Source organism: Zalophus californianus, chromosome 4, assembly GCF_009762305.2.
Source record: "Zalophus californianus isolate mZalCal1 chromosome 4, mZalCal1.pri.v2, whole genome shotgun sequence".
Classification (NCBI taxonomy): domain Eukaryota; kingdom Metazoa; phylum Chordata; class Mammalia; order Carnivora; family Otariidae; genus Zalophus; species Zalophus californianus.
Window position 1 is genome coordinate 173,099,761 of NC_045598.1, and position 14,399 is coordinate 173,114,159.

Here is a 14,399-nt window from a genome sequence, read left to right on the forward strand (position 1 = left end):
CTATCTTGAAGACAGGACTAATGAAGGGGATGTGGCTCATTTGGGACCCAAGGTGGCATGGATGGATGCTATTATTAAATATACAAATCTATTCATATAATGCTTGTTGCCTCTTTAATAACACTAGTATTATAGGTTAGCCCAGTTAAGGTCTTAGAGAGATGTACACTTATTTTCCCACATAACTGATGCATATCACAATAAAAAATTAGAAACCAAGCCCTAACCCTGAATCTGTTCATTGCTCTCACTCAGCTCATCCTGAACATGGCCTCCCAAGGAAAAACTACAGATAATCATGTTGATCCTCAGCATCCTCCATTATCATTTTTCCCCTTCATTTCCTATTGGTGCTTATACATATGCTTTTGATCTTTGTGATGTGTTGTCTATCGAGAGGAATTTGCCAACCATTCATGAAATTTAGTCAAAGCCGTGTTGGAAACGTAACCAGTACCAGGAATAATGATTTCAGAAAATACCTGGGAACCATAAGAGAGCACAGAGAAAATGGTAGGTGTCCATTTTTCTTTGCCTCTCTATGTATTTAAAAAGAACAAGTATTTTCCTGGAGTGACAACAGAAGAAAGAGCACTTTTCAACTATGTCATTAATCTCATATCATAATTCTACTCATCACTTGGCTTTGATTGTATGCATATGTGCATGTGTTTTCTCTTTTGAAAGCAAGAAGAAAGGGGGAAGCAGTAACACTACATAGGAAGGGGCAGAGAAAGCTTAAAGGAGTAGGTGATGCTTGGGTTGGAATCTAAAAGATGATGCCTCTAGTTGGATGAAAATGGGGAAGGAAAAGCAAGGCAGAAGGAATAGAGTTGGCAAAGGCACAAACACAGTGACATCCTGGCTTGCTTTGAAAACCCATGTAAGTTGAGCCTTAAAGCATGGCTTTTAGCTTGGCAGTGATGAGAGGAATAACTTTCCATTTTAATTTGAGTTCCACCAAAAGAAGATTCTGAGGCAAGGATAGTAGTGCACATCGTTTACTTGGCAAGAGATCCCAGGACTCATTTAGGGGAATATGGGAGTAAATAGGGAAGGGGAAGAAACCTATGACTCAGCAATTGCACTCCTGGGTATTTACCCCAAAGACACAGATGTAGTGAAAAGAAGGGCCACATGCACCCCAATGTTCGTAGCAGCAATGTCCGCAATAGCCAAACTGTGGAAAGAGCCAAGATGCCCTTCAACAGACGAATGGATAAAGAAAATGTGGTCCATATACACAATGGAATATTACTCAGCCATCAGAAAGGATGAATACCCAACTTTTGCATCAACATGGATGGGACTGGAGGAGATTATGCTAAATGAAATAAGCAGAGAAAGTCCATTATCATATGGTTTCACTTATTTGTGGAACATAAGGAATAGCTTGGAGGACATTAGGAGAAGGAAGGGAAAAATGAAGCGGGGGGAATCAGAAAGGGAGACGAACCATGAGAGACTAGACACTCTGAGAAACAAACTGAGGGTTCTAGAGGGGAGGGGCATGGGGGGAACGGGTTAGCCCGGTGATGGGTATTAAGGAGGGCACGTACTGCATAGAGCAGTGGGCATTATATGCCAACAATGAATCATAGATCACTACATCAAAAACTAATGATGTACCGTATGGTGACTAACATAACATAATAAAAAAAATTTAAAAAATAAAGAAAGAAACCACAATAAGGTGAGTTATGTAGACATTTGTCACTGTGGACAACTAGAATTCAATCCTGCGAGGACACTTGGGAAGAGTATATCGAATATACTTCAGAGTTTACCAAGGCCTGAGCAAGCTGGGGCATTAATTAACTAATCACTTTGTCATCATTGGAAAAAAGCACTAGCGCTGGCGTGTGTGGCTCGTTACAGTTGAAGAAAATCTAAAATCATGTCCGTGACCTGCAGAGCTCTATGTGATCTGGCCCTTCTTGCTTGTCTGGCCTCATGTCAAGTTAGACCAATTTGAGCTCATTCTGGCCTGGCCATGCTGGTCTCCATACTGTTCCTTCAACATGGCAAAGTCCTCAGGGATTTGGATGTTCCCTTTACTAGCCTAGACATCTCCTCCCTATGTTTCTGCTCATCTAACTTGTTCATTTTATTTACATCTCTGTTCAGAATTTACTTTATCTGAGACGTTTCCTAACCTTCTGTTTGGAAATGCCACCATGCTTCATCTTTATCTCCTTAGACTGTGCCCCATGATTTGTTCACTTTTTGTTTACAGATTCATCCCTAGTGCCTGGTACAGAGAAGGTGCTCAATAAACATATGACAAATGCATAAATGACTTGGGGTCCTATGCCGGACACTTTTTTTGGTCCATAACCTTTGAATACTTTTCCACTTCTAAAAACTTTTAATTTTGTCATTGCAACATGAAAGATGCCAGACAGTTTCAATACAGATAAAATTTAAAGGAAAAAAAAGATCTTACATGGATTACAAAGATTATAGATTTTATTCTTATGGAGGAAAAAACAGCAATTATTTTTGCTTAACTGTCATATCTGCAATGGATAAAGTTGTTTTCATTAGGGAGACAGAAATTTATAGGAAGGGGCTCAAGGTTACATTTATATGAGCACTAGTGATGGACATAGTGATACTTTTCTGTGTTGCTTATTCTGTTTGCTTTACTTTGTTTTGGTTTGATCCAGAATGCAAGGGTTCCCCTCTAACTCTGTCACATAGTATGTAAGGTTATCCTGACTCCTGATGAGGGCAGGGCAAAATATTAGTTTCACTTGTGTTCAAGTTCTTGCCTTAAGGCAAGGATTTGACAGAATTTACTAACTTAACAAATCTTCTGAATCAGTATGATTCATTTGGTGTTTTATTTGCCTGTTTATTTACATGAGCACAAGAAGAGCTGCTGATTAATACACAAAGAACTTCTTAGTGTGTGGTTAATAAAATAGTCCCAAATTATATTACGACTTAAAAAAAAACTTTATGTGGAGATTCTGTATATCCTTGGGGGTTATAATTTCAACTTCTGCCTGCCAGAAATATCTAATTGCCTTTATTAGCTTGCTTATAGATAGCAAGAACCAATAAGTATTGTTTACTTCTCTGGGTTTGGTCTGGCTTGCCTATCACTGCAGAAACATCTTTATTTTTTTTTTTTTTTTAATTCTGAGATCCCCTAGCTTGTTTCTGCTCCTGGCTTGCCAAAAGGAGACCTTTTTTAGCTTTTTGTAGGGCTGAGATCCCTTGAGTCGTAGACCAGATGATGGGCCAGTTACTGTGGAAGAATTTTTAGGTACCAATTCTCACTTTTTTGTTATATTATCCAGAATTTCTAAAATAAACATGTTACTCCTGCACATAGGAAAAAAAAAATATATATATATATAAAGAAAAGGTGTAGGAATGATATTTCCCCCTCTGGGCACATCGAGAGAGAATAGCTACCATCCATTGAAAAGTCATGCAAAAGGAATTTGGCAAACAAAAGACATAAGGAAAAACAGGTTCTGGTAAGAACTCCCAATTAAACGATAAATATGGCCTCTTGAAGTAGTATGGTTTCAATGAGGTGGTCTGATAATTGATTAAAAGACTTAATCTTAAATGTTTTCTTAAATATTAAGCCAATACTCCAAGGTATCTTCAGCTTTTCCTCCATCCGTGTGCCAGGCCTATGGCATACTCCTCATGGAGGCTAGGGGCTGAGCTGTTTGATTTTTCACAACCACTGAGTAACATCCTTGATTTCTGCAAGAATGGATGGCTTTCTGGTTTACTTTTCCCCACAAGTCTTGAGAGTAATCACTTGCACAGAGTGGGGATGCAATTAGTGGTTTTTTTAAAAATGTGTAATATAAATTTGTTCAGTGACATTTTCCTCATTGAAGATATTTTAAAAGAAAATAACTGATGTCTCATGAAAGATAAATATCTAGTAGTATTTAGATAATGGTAATATACATGATTTGACCCCCAAATATCCATTTTTATTTTCATTTCAAACACCTCTCTTTTTTTAAGATTTTATTTATTTATTTGACAGAGAGATAGAGAGAGCATAAACAGGCAGAGTGGCAGGCAGAGGGAGAAGGAGAAGCAGGCTCTCTGCTGAGCAGGGAGCCGGACGTGGGATTCAATCCCAGGACTCTGGGATCATGACCTGAGCCGAAGGCAGCCACTTAACCAACTGAGTCACCCGGGCACCCCCAAACGTCTTTTTTTTTTAAGTAACATAAAAATGATAGATTGCTGCATTCCTATTTCCAGCATCTCAAAAATTTTAATTCAACTTCCAGTCATTTTCTCAACTATATATATATATATAAACAGTATTTACTTCTATTTTTGAATGGGAAAGGTATCCATTTTCTGTTTCTTAACAGTGATATTTAGGTCTTCTTTCTCTGATTCTTCAAGAAAATGGTTCACACTGAATTCGAATAGTAATCGAGTCTGGTCCAGAAGGTAATGGGCAATTACAGATCTCTCTAATTTTAAAGAGCCCGAGATAGGAATCTATTCAAGTATTCAGGTTCATTTCCAAGAGAAGAGTGTGTGGACACCCATTCTGGCAATTTGGGATGACCGTGGAAGCTATCTGCAAATCCCATCCACCGCCCAAACACCGAACTGGCCCTTATCCCCACAGAGACCTTTGCAGCAAGCTGAAGTCCGATATTGTCAGCTTTCGCCTCCAGTGTTCTACTGTATGGTCGAAACATATATTCCTGCAATTGAGACTGTCACTACTGTCCCCAAAGGGCCAAATTATCTCCAGAACAAATGGCCCGAATCATTGTGAGAAAAATCAGACCAAAGAAGTCCAGTAAATTAACCCAGCTAGGTTTTCCGCAGCTTGCCCAGGTACTGCATGCACTTGCTTGGCCCAGAAGAAAGGCAAGTTGGTGAACGTCAGTTACACTACTCAAAAGCCCAGTGAAGATAAATACGTGTCCATTTGGAATCACAAAGGCAGTGCTCACTTTGGCAGCACATACACTAAAATTGGAATCACAGAAGGATTGATATCTGAGCAATCAACCACTTGAGTGATCCAATGGCTCTCAGAGACCCCTGGGGTATGTTTCTTGTGTTCAATGAGATGATAATGCACTTCTTTAACAGTCTGCTCTTGGGTGGCTTTCTTAGTTAGCACTTAAAAGTTAACTTAGTTAGCACTTAAGTTAACTTAAAAATTCTTCCATTCATGCTTCATATTCCAGTTCTGACGAAGGTCTCAAATGTTCTTTTGTCAATAAGAGTAGCTTGCTCCTTCCTGTGTTGGACTCACTTCCATGCGAGTAAAATATTCCACGTGAGTAAAATAAAACACTACAAATAGTAATCCACAACTACTCAACCCAAAGAAAAACTTCCTTTTTTTTTTTTTTCTTCCTTACCTTCTCCTTCGGTGGAAGTGCTCACCACCATTCCCTTATGCCCCTGCATATGTACAATGATGGCAAAGATGTTCTGCCCTGATTTGAGAATTACCAACAGGACAGGAGCCAGACGTGGTGGGATGGCGAAGTGCAGGAACTCCACCCAACACTGATGAAGCAGGCATGACTGAAACTTCTTCTATCAGTAGCTGCCTTGAAAAAGAGTCATTCTAGGCAGTGCATTTTTGGGTAAGCATCCAAATTTCCTTACTTTTGGTACTCCAGAGGCATCCTGTTCTTCTGTTATTGAAAGTCCTATAAAAATGAAAGTTTCCAGGCAGAAAAGCCAACCTTTTCTTGTAAAATGTTTACTCCCAGGCCCTGACACTTATTTACTATGTGCTTAATTTGTACTTGATGGCAGTCCAGTGAGGTTACAGCCAATGTGTTACATTTTCTCCAGTTGGTCAGAGATTTATAGCAGAAAACAAACAAACCCACAACTTAGTAGCAGACTGCAGGTCATAGATGAAGGTCATTCTTGCTTGATTATCCTAGCAGCGGCAAAAGTCAAGAGGATTCCTTCCAATTAGTGACCGTGTTTGTTCGCTTGCAGTTAGTTAGTATTGCAATTGCCTCTTTTTCTTCCCTGCTATAAACTCAATGAGGGAAAGGACTATGACTTGTTACTATTATAAAACCAACACCAGGGACAATACATGCAAATAGTAGATGCTTTGTAAATATGGTGAAGGAAAGAATGCACGAGCCAGCAAAATCGTTTCTTAAATGCTCATTAGAGCACTGTGGTGAAATCAATTAGCCTTGATCTAGAAATCAAACAGGTTCAAGGCACAATGCCCCCCATTTTCATTATCCATCCTTTCTTAAATCTTTTTTTTTAAGATTTTATTTATTCATTTGAGAGAGAGAGACAGAGCACAAGCAGGGGGTAGAGGCAGAGGGAGAAGCAGACTCCCCGCTGAGCTGGGAGCTGGACATGGGGCTCAGTCCCAGGACCTGGAGATCATGACCTGAGCTGAAGGCAGACTCTTAACCATTTGAGCCACCCAGGCTAAACTTTCCTAAATCTTGAAAGTTCTAAGCCTCAACTTCCCTAGAAATCAGTCTGACCAGCCCTTTTAAGACTTGTGAGCTTCTCTTCAGGTAATGCAGATGGAAGCTCTGTGAGTTATAAGCTGCTGTGTAAATGTATGCTCAGACAAGGCATGTCACCCTGATACTGATCAGGGAAATAATTTAGGAAGGTAGTGGGGAGTGGAAGAAGGTGGAGAAGGCTTACTTTGCCAGCATTCTCTGGTGGGCGTGGGATACAGTTGGAAGAAACATTTGATAAACTATTTGAGGTGTTGAGTGAGAGTCTTTACCACTTCTACACCATGAGACATGCTCCACTTTCAAATAATGCTGAATGACGCTTTCTTCTAAGAAGTTCTGCACTCACAGACCTTTGAATATAGAGTGGGACATAAGTATGGAGCCGGAGGTCCTTTGCCTGAGGCATGGAAGATGATTCTCCCACCCCCAACAACTTTCCCTGAAAATTAAAGAGACAAAAATTTCTTTAAATTAAGACTTTGAGAGGACGTCTGCCTACAAAGACAGCAAAGTAAAAGCTGCCTGGGATGTACACATATTGTATATCCAGCCTCATGTATAATCATGTCAGAGTCTTCTTGGACTACTCAGGACCTGAAGAAACTCAGGTTCGTGCATCATGAAGTCAGAATATATTACATTAATGTGGGAGGGACCGAGCGCAATCTTACTGGCCAAAAGTTAATCTCACATGGCAATGTTGGTACAGACCTGGAGTCAGGACCTCCTGGGGTACCAAATGTTTTACAGGTGATTATATTTTAAATATTGATTCAAAGTCATTGAACACATTGGTTATTTGTAGCACATTTTTCCATTCCCTCTCTCCAAATGGATGGACTCCATTCAAACGAGGCAGATGAAAACTGGTAACAGCTTGCTAATGGATGTCAGAATCTTAGCTCATTTTATTCAAGTGTTCTTTCATTTATTCCTTAATTCATCAAACATGTATTAGATGCCTAAATGGTCCAAGCATCTGGAGTTGCATAGGGAATTATAGTAAATACAAACAAACATTGTGTGTATGTGTGATCTGAAATGTTTAGTAGTTGTGGTATGAGAGAAGAAACGTACCATTAAAATAAAACATTTGGCTCTTGGGCTAATTTCCAAGATGTTTGGAAAAAAAATGTCCATTTTGTGTGTTCCCTCTTCGTGACTGGGTTGAATCAGGAATACAAAGCCACCAGAGATCTGACCACAGCATTTCATTTCTCTTATACAAGTTAAATAGAATACCAACATTCAAATTATGCTTACTCTCACCTTGATGTTTTTTTGCAAGATTACCTGAAAACTTCAAGACAGTTTGAAATAAACTCACCTATTCATTAGTGAATTCAGCAAACGTTTATAATACCTATCATGGGCCAGGCATGGTGAACAAGTACTGGGGAGTAAAGACACTAAGAAAGAGCTCCAAAAGAACTCATTATTTGAAAATAAGCAGCAGTTGGATAAAGAGCTTACACTTCAGTGTGAGAGCATAGCTGTATCATTTCATCCAAGATACAGAGGAAGCGTAGAGGCACGTGGAGGAGAGTGAGGTTGATGGGACCCGAGTGTTGAGAGGTTTCCTGAAGAATGTTAAGTTTAAGTTACACTGGGAAGGAAGAATAGGGGGTGAAGGTAGAGATGGGCCTGTCAGAAGGAAGGATCAGCACTCACCAAGGAACAGACGCCCGCAACAAAATGTGTGCCCTGGGAAATATAACCAACTCATGACTGCTGGAGCAAAATACGCTAAACAGTACTTATGATAAAGTTGTGTTTTAGGTATTGCTAACTTGAGTAGGACAAATCCTTGTGATGCATTAGTTGAAATTTGCATGGAGTCTTCCACAGTCTCTGTCTCTCCTTCAGACTACGTTACAACCACATACGTTTGTGATCATATAGTTACGATATGGTTAAAACCAACAATGTCCTTGTAAAAAATGGCCAACTGATTGTAGAATTGACCACATGAGGCCAAAGATAAAATTGGGAGACCACTTTGAAATACCTGTCTATGGCCACAGAAAGATTTGCCTCAGATCTATATCCCTCTTTGCCATCTCCTCCCTAGCAATTTTTATTTTCTAATAGGCTTTTTCGTCCCTCCCCTCCCCCTTCCCTTCCCCTCCCCTGTCTCCCTCCTTCCCCTCCTTCTCTTCCTCCTCCCCTTCCTCCTCCCCCTCCGCAATGTCCTCCCCCTCCTCCTTCCTTTCCTTCTCCCCCATCCCCTTCCTCTATGACCCTCAGTGTTTACGACTGCACACCAAACCTGGACTTTAATCTGCAAAGTGCTTTTAAATCTATGTTTCTGGAATTCTTTAGAACTTCCTGCAGAGAATCCTTGGGGATGACTTGAGTCAGTGGCATTGCAGGCTTACTTTCTTCACAGATCTTTGACAGATTCGTATAGATCTACTATTTAAACTGGGGCTTTGGGCAAGATTTCATTTGAAAAAAGTTCTTATGCCTCTTTAAGTTTTAATATTATTCCCCTTCTTGTCTAATTCTCATCTTTTGAGGATAAACGGAAGCAAACAGGGGAGAAGTGACAGCATCAACACTATATACTACCTAGACAGAACTACATTCGAACATGGGTATTTTATGCTCAGATGCTCATCCCATTAGGTTATTCCAGGCAAGGAGTCTCCTCTACCACCCTGCCCATTATAGCGGAAGAAATCCCTGTCTGGAAACTGTCATGACAAAGAGGGTCACCATGTGCTCTGTGTTTCCCCTCAAGTGTAGACTTAATTGTCTCCTAACCTCCTTTTAGCTTTAATCAGAACCCCTCTGTCCATAACTTTCCATATTTAATTCAATTTGAACCATTTACTACATTTATTATGCTCAGCCTTAGAAACACAAGGCTAAAAGCATACGTGTAACATTTGAAATGGAGTTTCTCATCATCTTCTCTGGGGATGGGGGACACAGACATGCATACACCTGACTCCTTCAGTGAAACCAGTCTACATTAGAGGCATGTTGTTCTGGGTTGAATTGCGTCCCTAAAAAGATATGTTGAAGTGCCAACTCCCAGTACCTCAGAAAATGACTTTATTTGGAAATGAGGTGGTTGCTGATGTGACTTGTTAACATGGGGTCAGACTGGAGTAGGGTGGGGCCCTAATCCCACATGACGTGCCCTTATAAGAAGATGGCTGCATGAAGACATTGAGACACAGGGAGTGAGAGCACCATGTGAAGATGGAGGAGAGACTGGAGTGATGCATTCACAGCCGAAAGAACACCAAGGATTGCCAGCCATTATTAGAACCTAGGAAAAAGATATGGAACAGAGTCTCCCTCAGAACCCTAAGAAAGAACCAATTTCAGCCCTCTGAGGTTAGACTGCTAGCTTCCAGAACTTTGAAACAATAAACTATTGTTTTAAGCCACCCAGTTTGTGGTACTTTGTTACAACAGCCCCAGGAAACTGATACAGAAGCATAAAGTTCTCAGGTGAACAAGCCATTTTCAACTTTGCTGTGTGTCTGGCACCCTGCTGGGAGTAGGTGACGTTTCATTTGGGTGCTCAGGGGTAAGTTGAGGTTGTCCAGAGGGAAAAGGGAGGATGGTCATCCGCAGCAGAGAAGAAAGCAGAAGCAAAGGAGAGGATTTGGAAAGATCTTTTGATGTTTGAGCAATGCTGAGCAGCCCTGTACAGCCAGCGTGGAACATGAGGTGCTTTGGGTAAAGACTGTTGCAATGCCCTTTTGCAACAAGAGACTTTACTTAAAGAAAAAAGAAAAAAAAAAAAAAAACTCACTTCAAGTTTTGAAATCACTGTGTGTTTTGTGTGTGTGTGTATGCATGTGTTTAAATATGTATCTATCCCCAGATGGTTTTTCTTTCTTTCTTTTAATTTCTTTTTAATTATGGCAGCTATTCTCCAAACATGTTTTTGTTTATCTCAAACTAAGTATACAGTTTCAACATATGGAGCATATTTTGTTTTACTTCAGTTTATCTTAAGAAATCAGCTTTCCTAACTCTTGTTGGCAGTGGACCCAAATGATTTCTTACTTTTTATTTCCCTCTTTACTTTCTCCTCTTCCTTCTTTTCTTTCAGTTATGACTGGTCTCTCTCTCTCTCCCTCCCTCTTTCTCTCCCTTCCTCCTCCTTCTGTGCTAAGTTTCTTCCTCCCTCCCTTCCTCGCTGCCCCCTCCCCCTCCTTCCTTCCTTCCTTCCTTCCCTCCCCCCTTCCTTGCACCCTTCTCTCCTTCCAACTTTCCCTCCCTCTTCCTTCCTTTTCTTTCCTTCCCTCCCTCCTTCCTTCCTTCCTCCCTCCCTTGTCTTCTTTTTCCTTCTGGAATGTTATAACAGATTTCCCATGTTGATGAACTGGCTCATTTAGTGGCAGGAACCAATGGTTCTTTGGCTTGTGCACATTTAGTTAGCCTAGAAAATACACAAACTGAAAATAATGTGAATAAACAAGTCAGGAGTAATATCTGCTCTTTCATTTATAGTACCATGAACCTGGTATTCAAGTCTGTTCATGATCTGGACCCAAACTTTTCTATCAGCCCTGTTTTGCATGATGTTTTTCCAAACCTCAGTGTATTTGGCTCCCTTACTCTTTCTTTTGTTAGAAAGCTCATTTTCATATTCTCAGCCTCCTGCACTCCACTTACCCTTCAAGATCCAGTGCAGATGTCCTTCCCTTTCACACATTTTATGATGCTCCCTGGAAGAATTAATCATATTCTCCCCTGGATTCTCTTAGAGCTTTGTACATCCCTCTATGCTTGCTAATATTCTTGTGATTGGTATTTATTGTCATATCCATCTCCTCCACTACTCCGAGGTCAAAAATGGTTTCTCGTTGTTCTAAAAACTTCAGTCCAACAGAGCAGCGGCACAGAGTGAGCGCTCCATAAATTCTCACTGGAGACATGCCAGAATGCAAAGAGATCGCAATCCTTCTACGGGGAGTAAAAAGCTTGTCTTTAATATCCTTGCAACTCCTAAAATCATTTGCGCTTCCCAATTTGCAGAGTGCTAGAAATATCAGAAACTGGGCATCTGGGGCAGAAAGCCACCTGGAATGCTGAGTATAAAACTGTAGGGAAACTTACCGTTTCTTGGTGCCTGTATCCATGTAGCAGAACCTGGGCATCAACCAGACTTTAAATGTAGCATAGAAGCTCAGTGATATATTCGTGAATATTTCTGCAGTAACACTAGACAAAAGTGTTTACCACTTAAGCTAACTCTAAAAAGTGGAATCAGTTGCACTATTGCTGAGATGGCTTCTGAGGGTAAGTGTGCTGTATGTAAATGACGCATGAGTTCTGCCAGAAGCATGAAAGGAGTAGGGTGTGTGATGCATACTTAGCATGTCTGTACTCCCCTAAAACAAAGCCAGTGTCTTTCGTCTCCAGACTCCCAGCACATTACTTGACACATTGAATATGATCTACACAGGGCTGTTGAATGAATGAATGAAGAAGATTGTCTAACCTGATAAATGGCAAAAATGCAAAATTGCCAGCTTCATCGGTACAGCTCTGTCATTCTTGCACCCCTCTATGATTATCAAGCTTTTTCAATGACCTTATGATATCAGAAACTTTAAAAATTATATTGCATGCCCCCTAATTCCAGCAACTTAATTCCAGTATCAATGACCATATAACGGCCTTTTTTTTTTTTTGTCCTTCAAGCACTGCTCAGTGGACATCTGTGCCCTGAGTAGGGTTAGCGGTCCATGAACTAAGCATAGGTTCAAACCATGTTACTTACAATGACTGTGGTCCCCTCTCTTCTCTGATCACCTCTTTTTATTTTTTTTTTTTTAAGAGAGAGAGAGAGACTGCATGCGGTGGGAAGGGGCAGAGGGAGAGGGAGAGAGAGAGAATCTTAAGCAGTCTTCCCTGTAGCACAGAACCCAACATGGGGCTCAACCCCATCACGCTGAGATCATGACCTGAGCCAAAATCAGGGGTCCAGTGCTTAACCAACTGAGCCTCCCATGCGCACCTGACCACCCCTTTCTAACAAGGGGCTTGGAAGAAGCAGTAATATAAGGTGGTAGGGAGAAAAATGCAGAGAGGATAAAATGGATGAGGTGGGTTGTGAACCCAGGGAGGGAGGCAGAATGCAGGTAGGCATGGGTGCCGATGGGTCTGGTGGAGGAGGAGCGGGGCGGGGCGGGGGGAGTGGTGTAGTATAGGGACGCCACCGGCACCAGGGGTCAGCCTCACCACACGGCCGGCGCCCCTGGACTTAACTGTATTCCCGCACCCCCCATGTCCTCTCCTTCACTCCTTACGGGCAGATCGAACAGCTGCTTGTCCTGCGGTACTAAGAGACTTCTACATCTGTCTGGCACTTTCCACGAGACAGTCACAGCACTGGACCCTGGATTAGGGTATGTTTGTGCCACATCAGGACTATGGGACTTTGTGACCGGGGGGAAATCCTACTGGGTTGTGTCCATCCTCAATAGAAAGGTGGTGTGTGAAGGAACCGAGATTGCAGACTAGAGTAAGGACCTTGTTTCATTTTCATTTAAACTTGCAGTTAAACACTCGAAATGAGAAATTTATGTTTAGACTTGGAAGGGAATGTTCTAGTCAAACATCTCTCAGATCTGGATCCTGAGGTTCTAAGTGTTTGATAAATTGCCTGCCGGGTGACTAACGATCTATAGCGGCAGAACGGGGGTGACAGCCCCTCACCGACACACGTCTCCTGGCCCAGGGCTGCCTTTCTTTGAGAGCCGAGTTAATCAAGAGATAACTAGCTTTCTAAGCAACATTAAACGTTTCAAAGAGTACCTGACAGTGGACTCCTCACCCAGCTGTGCCATCAAGTCAGGGGTCTTAAAGAGCTGTTCCACACCCATGTGGAACGTGTATTTAGCAGGCAATTGTTCTCAGGTGTCCTGAGTGAAAGAAAATAGTTTTGATCAGGAAGGAGCTGGGTCCCCATCCCCATCCCCCGCTATGGCGAGAGGGCGTGGTCCAGTCCTCCTTAGGGAGCAAACCTGGAGGGAAGGTAGGCAGGACCCCCACATAGGAATTGGTTATATTATGTCATAGGACCACCCAGCTACCAACCTATCAGTCACCAGCTGACAGGTTTCCCTCCCTTTCTTCCTCTGCTTTGCAATGAGGACAATCCTCCTCTATTCTCTGGCCTGGGGGACGGCCTGGGTTTCTCTGTCTCATCCCCTCTTCAGCTAAGAAGCACACGCTTATGATTAATCAAACTATGAATGCATATTGTCAGTCAGAGGGTGGCTTCTTTAGAAACAGCCAGGGGCTCTGTATTTAATGCACTGAAGCGCCTTTTCACCCCAGGAGTTAAGCTAACTTCTGTTGAGGATTGTCTCCAGCTCTGTCATGATGAAACAGAAGCTTCTCCGTAAACCCCAATTTCATGCCATGAAAAGATTGCACTCTACGCTAAGACTTTAAGAATGGTTTGGGGGGAAATGTTAGAGACTTTTAAAACAGGAAAACCAGCAAAACTCCCACAAATCTTCATATTCACATAGTGATTTCTAATTTACAAAGCACTTTCCGCTGGAGCCTTGTCTGTCTTTGACTTTAAACCACAGAATAACCGCGCTGGTTAGGAGGAGTCTGGCACGGAAATCCACCCCACTACGCTCCATCCAGCTTTCACTGACAACACTCGGGCCGTTGAAAAAGCCATGATCCTCTCGTCTCCAGCAACTGTTCCCACTGTTTTCTCTGTCAGGACTTCCCAAGGGAGCCCTGCCCATTCTCTCCCTGCCGCTTAATTAACTTCCTCTTGGGGCGCCTGGGTGGCTTAGTCATTAAGATTCTGCCTTCACCTCAGGTCAGGCTCCCTGCTCCGCAGGAAGCCTGCTTCTCCCTCTCCCACTCCCTCTGCTTGTGTTCCTTCTCTTGCTGTGTCTCTCTCTGTCAAATAAATAA

General features: G+C 41.9%; 1 pseudogene; it reads right to left on the bottom strand.

The window, feature by feature from the left end:
- Positions 1 to 4,320: 4,320 nt before the first annotated feature.
- Positions 4,321 to 5,902, bottom strand: LOC113916943 (annotated as a pseudogene).
- Between the last annotated feature and the right edge of the window lie 8,497 nt (positions 5,903 to 14,399).